An 11417-nucleotide genomic window follows, 5' to 3' on the forward strand; every position below is an offset into this window, starting at 1 on the left:
GCTCAGGTCATGAACTCATGGTTCATAGGGTTAAGCCCTGTGTCAAGCTCTGCACTGGCAGCATGGAGCCTGCTTAGAATTCTCTCTCTCCTTCTGCTCCTGCCCCATGCGTGCCCTCTCTCCCTCTTCTCAACATAAAAAAATAAACATTTAACAAAAAATAAAGGGAATTTCAGATTTCACCTATGGATATGTAGGAGATAAGAATATACGACCCACAATATGCCACTTTTGGTATAATGATTATTTTGAGCTGGAGGCAATGGAGTAAAAGCAGACTAAGCAGACTGAGCTTTGTACCACCACCACTCCCCCACCCCCAATCTTCCTGAAAACACCATAAATCCCCCTCTTGCCTCTTCCCATATCAGGAAGAGAATACAACTCTTATTACTCCAGAGGAGAGGGCACCAAGAAAGAATCTACACAAACAAACCTTCCTAACTAGCCCTTATTTACCACTAGTTCCCCCATATATTTGCCTTCCTACAATTTTCTACCTCTTGAAGCTCCAAGTCTCTTTCCTTTGTCTTGTCACTTCTCTTTTAAAACAATTTTTTAAATGTTTATTTATTGAGAGACAGAGAGAGACAGAGCATGAGCATGGGAGGGGCAGAGAGAGGGGGAGACAGGGAACCAAGGCAGACTGCAGGCTCTTAGCTATCAGCACAGAGCCTCATGCGGGATTCAAACTCACAAACCACGAGGTCATGGTCTGAGTGAAGTCAGACGTCTAACCCTAACCCTAACCCTAACCGAGCCACCCAAGTGCCCCTTGTCACTTCTCTTTTAATCTATCCTCTTTGGCCAGAACGGTATAAATGCCTCCATTTCTTCTAGGGTTTTCTCTTCTCTTTATGCAGTCCCCTCATTCAAGAATGCAATACTTTTAGCATCAAATACCTTCATGTACCTTTTGTCCTGTTTAATCTGTCTGTTGTCAGTTTATTTTGCAGATTCAGCTGAGAACCTAAGAGAATAGAGGGAAATTTTCTACTTCTACAGAAACTTGAGTTTGTATTTCTAAGATCTCTTCTCTCTTTCTCTCTCTCTCTCCTTTATCATTGCTAAGAAACATTTACAATACTTCCTTAATATCACTGAATAATATGATACCCACCCAGTGTTCGAACTTCCTCTACCATCTCATAAATTTTTGGTTTTTACAATTGTTTTGTTCTATAGATTACAAATAAGGTCTTCCCATTGCACATGGTTGATAAATTGATAAATTTCTTAGGTCTTTGTCAACCTATAGTCTTCCTTTGTTGCTGGTGTTGAAGAACCCAGGTTATTTGTATGTGTGTAGAATTTCCCACTTTCTGAATTTTGCCAGTTGCATATCTTTTCCCCCTTCACTCCACAATGGTCTTCAATTCTCTGAATTTTCTATAAAGTGGTAGCTGGATATAGAGGCTTGATCATACTCGTGTCTGAATTTTTTTTCCCAAAAATAGTTTAGGGGTGCCTTGGTGGCTCAGTTGGTTAAGTCCAACTTTGGCCAGGTCATGATCAGAGCCCACATTGGGCTCTGTGCTGACAGCTCAGAGCCTGGAGCCTGCTTCAGATTCTGTGTCTCCCTCTCTTGCTCTCTGCCCTCGTCCCCCCACCCCTGCTCGCACTCTGTCTCTCTCTTAAAAATAAACATTAAAAAATTCTTTTAACAGTTTATTGGTGGTATATTGTAATGTAGTGTAATTAATTCTTCTATATTTATAATCTAGAATTCCTCTAGAAGGAAGAATTTTCCTACATGATTTCCCTGATGTAGTTCTTATGGAGAGGTGGGATAATTTTTGTTAGTAGGCAAATGAATCGGTTCTCTGGCATCTTCCAAAGATGATCAATGTGGTTTAATGTGGACTATTTATGAATGCTTGAATTTTCACCGATAATGATAATTCATTGTGGTTATCATTCTTCTTTTTAATGTTCAAATTATCAGTTTGGTCCATGGGAGCTTCTTCAAGTTAGTTTTTGTATCCTTTTGATGTGACCACAGTAGTCTTTCATAGTTTCTTTGCTTTCTGGTTAGGACAAGATATTTTAAGATCATTTTATACATTTCCTGCTCCAAATCTGAGATCAGTCATTTCTCTGAGGAGTCCTGGCTTCAACAGCCTAATCAAAGTGTATCAGAAAATTGCTTAAAACATTTTCCCAGAAATGCTAGATACTTCCCAGAAGGTGGTTTAATTTTTACAGCACAACAAAATTCTACTTTAAATCACTTTTTCTCAAATTTAAGACAATTTCTCTTAAATAGAAAGATGTTTCATAAATTATTTAAAGAGCTATATGAAATATAAACTTATAATTATTCATAGTTCCAATGTTTTAAAAAAGGTGTAATTTAGAGAGTAAGAAGAGAGAAGCAGGACAAAGATGATTAATGAAATTGGGAGATTATTGAATCCATTAGTTTACTCAACACTGGTACTAATGCTTTGACTTCATCCCTTTTTATCTCCTATTTATTTATTTTTACTTACATATTTATTTATTTATTTAGTCGGTTAGTTAGTTGTTAGTTATTTTTAACCGTTTATTTATTTATTTTGAGAGAGAACACACATGCAAGTGAGCAGGGGAGGGGAAAGAGACAAAATCCCAAGCAAGTTCCATGCTGCTAGCACAAAATGCTTATCAGGTCTTGATCCCATGAACCATAAGACCATGAACTGAGCCACCCAGACACACCTATTTTATTCATTTTAATAACCTTTCATTTTTAGAGCAGTCTTAGGTTCACAGCAAAATTGAGTGGAAGGTACAGAGATTTTCCAAACACCCCCCACTTTCACATATGTATAGATTCCCCCACTATCAACATTCCCTACCAGAGTGGTACATTTGTTACAACTCATGAACATACAATAACACAGCATTATCACCCAAGATCCACAGTTTAGGTTAACGGTATGCTCTTGATTGTTTTGTATTTTTATTTATGAAAATCTTTTGCTTGAGTTTTAAAAATTGTATTTATTTAAGTAATCTCCACACCCCATGTGGGGCCTAAACTCATGACCCTGAGATCAGGAGTCACATGCTCTTCCAGCTGAGCCAGCCAGGCACCCCTATGGCCTGATTGAAAAAACAAAACAAAACGGGAGTACCTGGGTGGCTAAGTTATGCAACCAACTTTGGCTCAGGTCATGATCTCATGCTTTGTGAGCTCAAGATGCACATTCAGCTCTTTGCTGCCAAGCGCAGAACCCGCTTCAGACCTCTGTCTCCCTCTCTCTCTCTGCTCTTCCCATGCTTGCACCCATGCTGTCTCTTTCATTCTCTCTCTCTCACTCTCTGTCTCTCAAAAAATAAAAAATAAACTTAAAAAAAAAACTATTACTGTTTAATAGCAGAAAAACACCTAGAAGAGAATAGAAAGCACCTGTACTTTCACCCAAGAAAAGACCACTGAAATATAGACCTCTGGTATATGGACTTCAGGTCTTTCTTTCTTTCCTTCCTTCCTTCCTTCCTTCTTTCCTTCTTCTTCATTTTCTTTGTCTTTTTAAAAATGTTTTTACTTATTTTTGAGAGAGAGAGAGAGTGTGTGTGTGAACTGGGGAGGTTCAGAGAGAGAGGGAGACACAGAATCCAAAGACAGGCTTCAGGCTCTGAGCTGTCAGCACACAGCCCGATGCAGGGCTTGAACCCATGAACCATGAGATCACAACCTGAGCTGAAGCTGGATGCTCAACTGACTGAGCCACCCAGGCACCCCTCTTTCTGTCTTTTGAAACTTAACTTTTTTACCTATTGACAAGAGGATCTGTAAAGGCTACATAGCATTTTATTATAGGATTAAAATACAATTTATTTAAGCAAACTTAGTACTGGTTTATGGGTTATTTCTACTTTTTTGGCTATCATAACTACTGCTTTGATTTTTATTTTTATCTTTAAAATTTTTTTAATGTTTTTTCATTTTTGAGAGAAACAGAGACAGAGACAGAGCATGAGTGGGGGGTGGAGAGGTGTAGGCAGAGAGAGAGTGAGACTCAAGGGGCTCAAACTCATAAACTGAAATCATGACCCGAGCTGAAGTGGGACACTTAACCAACTGAGCCACACTGGCGCCCTGCTACTGCTATGATTTTTTTAAAACTGTACATATGCAATTATTTGAATTTATGCATAATTTTCCATAAAATAAAGTCTTAAGGGTAGAATTTTGAGATCAAATGTATAAATGCAATTAAGAATTTTGCTACATATTTCAACTTGAACTGATTTATATTCCCACTAATGCGCTCATACGATCATAGTATATGCTTTTACTCTAAAAATGGAAGATAGCACCTTCTGGTCATGTGGTCTAGAGAAGCTAAATGGATATACCTTTCCATTTCCAAGGAATCAATGCTCACCAATGTGATGGTTGAGCTGGATTCATTCATTGTACAATTTAGAAAAAATTTCACTTGAAACTTAAAAAGTGCTGAAATCAACTATTCCAACAGAAAGCAATACTTCAAATTGCATATTTTATTACCGAATCTCATTTGGAGTGATTCAATTTAAATATTTATGAGCAATGAATAATGAATTGAGTGTAATAAATAGTTATTTCTTTTAATGATTGATACTTACTTGAAAGAAGGAAAATATCATCAGTGGATGAAGTGTGATTGAACATCAGGATTTCAATAAGAATTTTTTTTCTTATGCAACAAACTATAGGAAATCATGGTTTTGAGAGAACTTTTTCTCTTTTTTCGATGAGGTAAAAGTGGTATCGGGGAGGAACTCTAAAATAATGGAAAAGTTTTTAAATAGATTCCCAAAGACAAAAAATCACTCCAGGTGTCAGAGTATTTAATAACTTTTGAGTGCCTACCATGTTCAAGGTCCTATGGTAGACAAGTGGGTGTGGTAAGATGATTAAGCTGAGCTTCTGAACCTCACAATCTAATGAGGAGATAATTCATCATAATACAAAATAAGTGACATTGAAGTTCAGAAAAAGAGAATGAATTCTCCTTGAAAGGCAGGTATGAGAGGGGGCAGGGCTACTCAAGGAAGACCTCACAACTTTCTAGGACATCCAATCATGAAGTCTATAACAGGCAACACTTTACTATGACTGTAACGTTACAAAGAGGGCAGAGACATTGTGACATGAGACTACTTTTCAGGCTTGTGAGAGGTTAGGAATATATATAATCATAAAGCTATGAACTGATGTTATCTTTTTAAAATTCAAGTGAATAATCTAGAAAAATTTTCAGGTTTCTTTTAAGTCTAAAGGCTTTTCCTCATTGTCTTCCAGCTTCCCCTGTGGCTGTTGAGAAGTTCAATTCCATCTGACTCTTAGTCCTTTATATATGACCTGTTTTGCCTTCTCTTTAGAAGATTTTAGGATGTCTAGTTCCCTTGTGTTCTAAGTAGTCTCCTTCTCTCTTGTTACTCCATTTCAAGCGTGGGCATGCACATTTTCTTCCATTCCTAGTGGTGATAGCTAAGACTTGGCTGGAACATTTAACAAGACTTTCCCAAATGCTTAAAGATTTCAGAATGGAATTTCAACACATCAGGCTAATTTTTTTTTAATTTATCATCTTAACCCATAGTGACCATTCAATATACAACTTTTCACCACAGTAGCCATAATGCCACTTTTATAACAACTCGTTTTTCTAGTATGGCATATTATCACACAAACACATTAGACAAATATCTATAAGCAGCAGTATTTTGACATCAACATTTCAAACAAAACCCTACTCGCCAATTCACTTAACATAAAAATTTCTAGTTAAAGAGTCATGTGGAACAGATCTGAATTGTGTGCTATGTTTGTTTTTTTTTTTTAAATGTTTTATTTATTTCTAGGAGAGAGAGAGAGAGACAGTGTGAGCAGGGGAGGGTCAGAGAGAGAGGGAGTCACAGACCGAAACAGGCTCCAGGCTCTGAGCTGGCAGTCAGCACAGAGCCCGACGCGGGGCTCGAACCCATGAACCGCGAGATCATGACCTAAGCGAAAGTCGGACGCTTAACCGACTAAGCCACCCAGGCGCCCCGCTATGTTTTTTTTTAACTTTTTTTTTTTTTTTGAGAAACAAAGAGAAAGAGAGCATGAGTGGAGGTTGAGCAAAAAGAGAATCTGAAGCAGACTCCAGGCTCCGAGCTGTCGGCACAGAGCCTGATACGGGGCTTGAACTCACAGACCGTGAGATCATGACCTGACCTGAGCTAAAGTTGGCCTTTTAACTGACTGAGTCACCCAGGTGCCCCTGTGTGCTGTGTTTGAGTTGTACTGTGTATGTTTTTCACGTGCATTAGGTGAGAGGGTTTCTTCAGTCTGTTTTGAAGTGGTTTTCTGTTTAGCTTTCATTTCATCCTAAAGGGTTCTTTTGTCTTACACCTTTATTTTTAAGAGTACCTCGAATACAAAGCAGTATGAGCCTTCAAAGTGTTCAAATATTGGTGGAAATGGAATAGTACAGAAAGACGAACAAAAGCATGAGAAACCTAACCATTGAAAAAAGGTGGGTGTGATAAGCGGAATAAAAAGGGAGAAAGAATAAAATACCTTGAATATTTTTAAGGGCAAGCTCACCATATTATGTATATAATATTTGCAAATTATGAGAAGATAAAGAAAAATTCTGAATCAGTCATAAGTTCTGGAAAATTGATTGTGACCACAAAAGAAGCTGCTTCTAGCTGTAGTCTCAAGAAAGAGAATATTGTTATCAAGTGCATCTCTGATCTTGAATGTCTGGCTTAAAGTCCTTAGATTCTCCTGCTTCCTCTGCCTCAACCTAACACCAGGTTTTCAATTCATTCATTGGCAAGTACACTAGACCTTCATTACATTGTCCTTTACATACAAAATGTGTTCATTTTTTTTCAAATTGTTGTTTGTTACTTATGCAAATTTGTTTGTATTATTTAGTTGTTATGTGTTTCTGCAAAAATTATGTAGGATCTTGGGCTAGGATTTAAGACATCATAACTTTTTCCATTAAAATTAATGAAAAATAGCGGCATCTGGGTGGCTTAGTTGGTTGAGCATCCAACTCTTGATTTGACCTCAGGATCCTGGGGTCAAGCCCTACATCTGGCTCTGTCCTGAGCATGGAACCAACTTGGGATCCTCTTTCTCTCTCTTTGCCTCTATCCCCTACTTACACATGCTCTCCCTCTCTCTCTCTCTCTAAAATATTAATTAATTAACTAATTAATTTTAAAATTAAAAAATTTAATGGAGAATTTTTTTTGAAAATGTATTTTTAACTAGCAACAGTGTTTAAGGGAATGAATTAAAGATGTTAAACATGAAGGTAGTTGTATTTGGTGTTTCTCCAACTCTATACGTCCAGGTCCCAACTGGGGTCTTATACTAGGAGTCCCTAAGCCTGTACACAAGCCAGATTGCAGGGTTGACTTACTACTCCATAAAAGGAGGTTCCTTTGAGCTAGAATGACCAAATATTTACTGTGCAAACTAGAAACTTTCAGCAGTGAAAGCGGAGCTATTAATATGTACATCAGGAAAATTACAGTACAATGAGATTGTCCCAGGCAAATGAGAGACGTGTGGCCACTGTACTTTGCGTTCATTTCTTTTACCTAGAATCAGTAATGTGCCAGTAGATATTTAACAACTGGCTCTCTAGGGGAAGAGAACCCATTTTGGTGTGTGCTTCTACCTGCTAGAAAAAGCCCATTTCTGGGTTTGCTTCTATCTGATAGATTTCCATAGTGTAAATACCCCCACCAGGGCCAATTTTAAGCTATTAAACAGTCTAACAACCAACTTTCAAGATTCTCAAAAACGTGGCAATCAGTTTTTGCCAGCTGAGAACCGGTACAACACAACAATCCAGTTCTAGTAGCCAATGCCTGGAGTGTAGACATTAAATTATTTGCAATTCAGAGTAGAATTCAGCTTCCCTTCATCTACATTCCTATTTCAAATATTTCTATTTATTCTCTCTGGATAGACTTCTTCCCAGCAGAATAGAAATCATATTACATCCCCATCCTCAGCCAAAGATGTGATCTTGCTTTTTCATTCCTCCAAACATATTTTATTTAATCTATTCAAGATATATTTCATGTGTTTTCAGTATGCTAGGTATATAAGAATACAGTAACCCAATATCAGTAGTGTTATCAGAGTCTTGAATTTCATCTTGAATAAAACCATGTGCTATCAACAGTCCGGTCTATATCAAACAGTCCCAAGATCAGCATAGTTCTCTGATCAATTTTCCTCCAGCTTGAAGGGATAACCAGGCTTGTATATTATCTCAGTAGTCTTTATGGTCTTTTGGATTTCCTGTGGGTAACTAGTAGTATGCATGGTATAACTACAGATATGGACCAAGAATATGCAGAAGTAATTATGTAGGACAATTGGAATCTAGGAAGGCAAATATTTCTAAATGAGACGCTAAAGGAAACATGGTATTCAGATACACAATTCTTTCAAGTATGAAGACAAATTTCATAAAATTATCAAGAGCACTTTAGCTCCTAGATGACAGCTGCATTCCAAAAAGCTCTTTACTTTGCATTTGCACAACTAAAAGAAAATTAGGTTTCCCTGGAACTCAGAGATGGCTTGCCTCAGTGTATATCACGTCTCTCCTAGGAGGCAGATGCTTGTTTATATATTTTACTTTATTATGTTTAAAATATTTACTTACTTTTGAGAGAGAGAGAAAGACAGAGTGTGAGTGAGGGAGGGGCAGAGAGAGAAGACACAGAATCCAAAGCAAGCTCCAGGCTCTGAGTTGTTAGCACAGAGCCCAATATAGGGCTCGAACTCAAAGACTGCAAGATCATGACCTGAGCCAAATTTGGATGCTTAACCAACTGAGCCACCCAGGTGCCCTTGTTTATATATTAAATGATGATTATTTTCAGCTTTCAGTGTCTACTCCTGCTGGATCCCAGTCTTAATATAGTTCACCTTCTTAAAATTCAAAATCAAGATGTTCTCTTTCCTTAATGGTTTTCCAAAACCTTGAGCTATATTCTTGCAAAGAGAAGTAAAATTAAACACTGTCCCTGAAGAGTTCACACTTCTGTTGGGGAGAGAGATACAATTATATATACCATTAACTATAAAAAAAATAAGAGAAAAATAGGGGTACAAACCAAAGACAAAATTAATGGTGAAGACAGACTAAGAATATAAGGATCATAAAGCAATTTTCTACTAGCCATTAGCATCTATGTGCTATCTGCTTTGACCGCTTTCCAATGTGCACACATACACTCTTATACACTGAATTTTGCATCAGACCCATGTATTTCCTATTAAAAATACATAATTTCATTTTTTAAAAATCACAATTAGATTTTATATAAAACTTGATAACCTGGTTATAAAATGTATGTGGATAGTGATGTGGTTTTCCCCTGATTGCTTAAAGTTTATATTATACACCTTGACTACAATATATATGATTGCCAAAAAAAAGTATTTGTATTTCTACTAAATTTCTTCAGGGAATCAAAACTCTAAATATATTGTGGAAGGTAATAAAGATACTTTGATTTATTTTCTTCTGGCAAAAAAATGTACGTGGGATAGTAAATGTACAAGAACAGTCTAAACAATTTGAAAAGAGGAGGGGGGAAGATGGTGGAGAAATAGGGAGTTCCTTACTTCCTGCCTGTATCACTCAAACAAAGAAGGGCTGAAGCCAAAGGACTCTGAACTGCAAGAGTCTGGGAGGAAAAGAGTTGGAGTCCACTAAGAAGACAGCCTCATAGGCCACCTCAAGAAACAAGCCAAAGTACACATGGTGGATAGTCCCAAATATTACTACAAACAGGGAAATAAAATAATCAAAGTTACAACAAGAGAGACCAAGGGACACCATTAAAGGAATACTTCCTGAATGGACAGGTCCTGAACAGTCTATGAATCACCTCTCTAGGTGCAGAGTGCATAACAAGCTTTTAAAACATACAAGAGACACAAAACTAGCCAAAATGATGAAACAGAAGAACTCTCCTCTAAAGAAATTCCAGGAAGAAGTGACAACTAAAGAATTGGCCAAAACATGTGCCTGCTTCAACAGCACAGATACTAAAATTGGAAAGAATTGGCCAAAACAGATATAAGCAACATAACTGACCAAGAATTTGGAACAATAGTCATAAAATTAATCGCTGGGCTTGAAAAAGGCATGGAAGACACCAGAGAAGCTATTGCTATAAAGATTATAGACCTTAAAATACTTATGATGAATTAAAAAATGCTATAAATGAAGTGTATAATAAAATGGAGGCAGCCACTACACGGATTGAAGAGACAAAGAGGAGAATAGGTGAATTATAAGACACAATTAGAGAAAAAGAGGAAGCCGATAAAAAGAGAGATAAATGGATCCAAGAGCATGAAAGGAGAATTCGAGAACTGAGTGATGCAATCAAACGGAACAATATCCGTGTGATAGAAAATCCAGAAGTAGAAGAAGAGAGAAAGGGGCTGAAGGAGTACTTGAACATTGTAGCTGAGACTTTCCCAATCTGGGGAAGAAAGTAGACATTGAAATCCAAGAGGCACAGAGAACTTCCCTCACACATAACTTCAGTCGATCTTCTGCACAACATATCATAGTGAAATTGGCCAAATATAAGGATAAAGAGAGAATTCGGAAAGCAGCTAGGGAGAAAAGGGCCCTAACATACAAAGGGAGACATATCATAGTAGTTGCAGACCTATCTACTGAAACTTGTCAGGCCAGAAAGGAATGGCAGGAAATCTTCAATGTGATGAACAGAAAAAATATGTAGCCAAGAATCCTTTATCCAGGAAACCTGTCATTCAGAATAGAAGGAGAGATCAAGGTTTTCCTAAGCAAACAAAAAGTGAAGGAATTCATCACCACTAAGCCAGTCCTACAAGAAATCCTAAGGGGAACTCTATGAGGGAAATGCTGTAAGGAACACAAGTACCAGGAACACAAGCATGAATCCTACAGAGAACACAGTGACTCTAAACACATATTTTTCAATAATAATACTGAATGTAAATGGACTAAATTCTCCAATCAAAAGACAGAGGGTGTTCAGAATGGATTAAAAAAAAAGATCCATACACTTGCTGTATACAAGACACTCATTTTAGACCTGAGGACACCTTCAGATTGAAAGGTGAGGATGGAGAAATATCTATCATGCTACTGGAAGTCAAAAGAAAGCTGGAGTAGCCATAATTATATCGGACAAATTGGACTTTAAAGCTAAGGCAATAACAAGAGATGAAGATGGGCATTGAATAATAATTATAGGGTCTATCCATCAGGAAGCGCTAACAACTATAAATGTCTATGCACCGAATTTGGCAGCACCCAAATACATAAAACAATTAATCACAAACAGAAACAATCTTATGGATAAGAATGTGGTAATAGCAGGGGACTTTAATACTTCACTTACAG

Source organism: Hyaena hyaena, unplaced genomic scaffold (genome assembly GCF_003009895.1).
Source record: "Hyaena hyaena isolate Hyena2069 unplaced genomic scaffold, ASM300989v1 scaffold_82, whole genome shotgun sequence".
Lineage (NCBI taxonomy): Eukaryota > Metazoa > Chordata > Mammalia > Carnivora > Hyaenidae > Hyaena > Hyaena hyaena.